A 2,368-nucleotide genomic window follows, 5' to 3' on the forward strand; every position below is an offset into this window, starting at 1 on the left:
TAGTAGTCCCAACTGCCTCCGGGACTGATAGGAGTGGGGCGGGTAACAGAATGCAATAAGTAACGAGACCATTTCGCGATTTAATACCTTAACGGGGTGGGTAAGGGTAGACATGGATATGATGACCACGCGATAACACCACGCGTACAAATGGTTACCGGGTGTTGTGTGGGGTGATCCATGTTGTGTATAAACCTAGGACCCCCTCCCTCTTTATTTGTTTACTTTCTTTTCTTTCCAGAATTTTTTTTTTAGAAAAGCTATTAATTTTTCAGTTCTCTAAACTTCTTCTTTTACTTCAATCACTAAAAAATCTCTTTTTATTATTTGATTTCCAGCACTGTTTCTTCTCCAAACCTCCGCCTCTTTTATTCCCTTTGTTTGATTATTTGTACCAATTATTTGACCCCCTTTTCCTGCACTTGTATATCCCTTAAATAACTATGAAATCGCCTATCTCCGAACATCAGCATGTTTATTTAACTTTTATACTTCCCTTGTTTGCAATCGTTATGTGAAAGCTGTCTTGTTGTTTATATTTAAAGTCACAATAATAGCATGGCTGGGAACCACACTAGTGGATCTTGGGAGGTGCCTAACACCTTCCCCCCGAGATAATTTCAAGCCCTTACCCAGTCTCTGGTTCTTTTTTTATTTTTATTCTTAGTGTCCTAATGTGCTCAATCATTAGGTGGCGACTCTTCTAAATTGCAAACCCGATTCCCAAAAGGAAAAGAGTTGTCCACCAAATGTCATAAACCCGATTTTGCGAGAAAAAGGGGGCATCGACAGGAAGCAAAGTAACACGGTTCCTCGTGGATCATAAAATTAAAAGAATCCTGTCGACACTCTACCACCCGTGTGCTAACGGTCAGGCTGAATCTACAAACAAGACCATCATTAAAAGCCTAAGAAAGAGGTTGGAAAGTGCTAAGGGAAAATAGAGAGAAATATTACTCGAAGTTCAATGGGCATATCGAACAACTCCAAAATCAAGCACAGGAGAAATCCCCTTCTCTCTGTTACATGGTACCGAGGTTTTGATACCGGTTGAGGTCGGGGAGCCAAGCGCCAGATTCTGACACACCACCGAGAGCTCAAGCAACGAAGCCATGGCTGCGGCCCTTAAACTATTGGATGAAAAGCGAGAAGCTTCACTGGTGGCCGCCCAAAAAAAAGGATCAAATGGTATTATAACAAGAGAACAAATCTCCGACATTTCGGAGTCGGGGACTTAGTCCTATGGAAAATCACCCACAACATCCAAAATCTTAATGAAGGAAAGCTTGGACAAAACTAGGAATGATCGTACCATGTCCTTGGAGTGATCGACAAAGGGTCCTACAAGCTCAGCACCATGGAATGCGAACAACTTCCAAGCAATTCGAACATATCAATGCTTAAACGTTACTAATGCTAAGGTGTCCGAAGGAAGATGCTGAAACACCCCCGGGCTCGAAGACCTTGGGTTTTTAAAGCATGCGTTACACTCTTTTCCTTCGATTGGATTTTGTCTCAAGAAGGGTTTTACTGGCAAGGTTTTTAACGAGGCAACATCTATATGCTACCTAAGGAAAATTTCACAACTATTCAAGGCTTCTCTTCGATCAACCTCGAACACTGGGAGGAATCCCCCCGAAAGATCACCTTCTCGAAGAAGCCGAGTTGAGCCAAAAAGGGTCTCAGTAGGAAAATAGTGTATCGGGCCAAACGGTCAAATGAACCGTGTCCGCATAAAATAATTGAGCCCTTGAAAACAAAAGCATGTATACTTGTACCAAGTAATCGAAGAATATTTTCTCCTCCATCAAAATGTTTTACGCTTCAAAAAAGTATGCTATCTTTACAATAAACAGCTTCAGATCCAGAAAAATATCCCGAATACTCGGGGAAAGACGCAAGTTAATCGAGGCCATGTGACCTCCAGGTCGGAAACTTCAAACTCGTAAGCCCTCGATGAGGCAACATCAAATATACACAGAATGGCTCTAGAGCCAAAGAAATTTCGACGTCTCGGGGACTATCATCGATTATCACCCACGCGAACTGTCAGAAACTCAAGGCCGTAAGACCCTAAGCGGGCGACCTCGAGCCCGAAAGCCCCCCGCGCGACAATACTAGAAAATGTGAGACCTCCACGAGGCATTATCAATAACATAAGACCTTTATAAGGCAACACCAAAACTGTATGACCTCGAGCAAGGCGCGGATTATACTTGTACCAAGTAATTTATCTATAAGACCTCAAGTAAGGCATGATAAAATTTCTAAGACCTTACAAAAGGCATAACCCCGATCTTAAAGTTAAGGCTATATATCCGAACTTATAAGACACCTAAAAAGGCATACTCTCGATATAGGCGCTGAA

This window comes from Nicotiana attenuata, unplaced genomic scaffold (genome assembly GCF_001879085.1).
Source record: "Nicotiana attenuata strain UT unplaced genomic scaffold, NIATTr2, whole genome shotgun sequence".
Taxonomy (NCBI): domain Eukaryota; kingdom Viridiplantae; phylum Streptophyta; class Magnoliopsida; order Solanales; family Solanaceae; genus Nicotiana; species Nicotiana attenuata.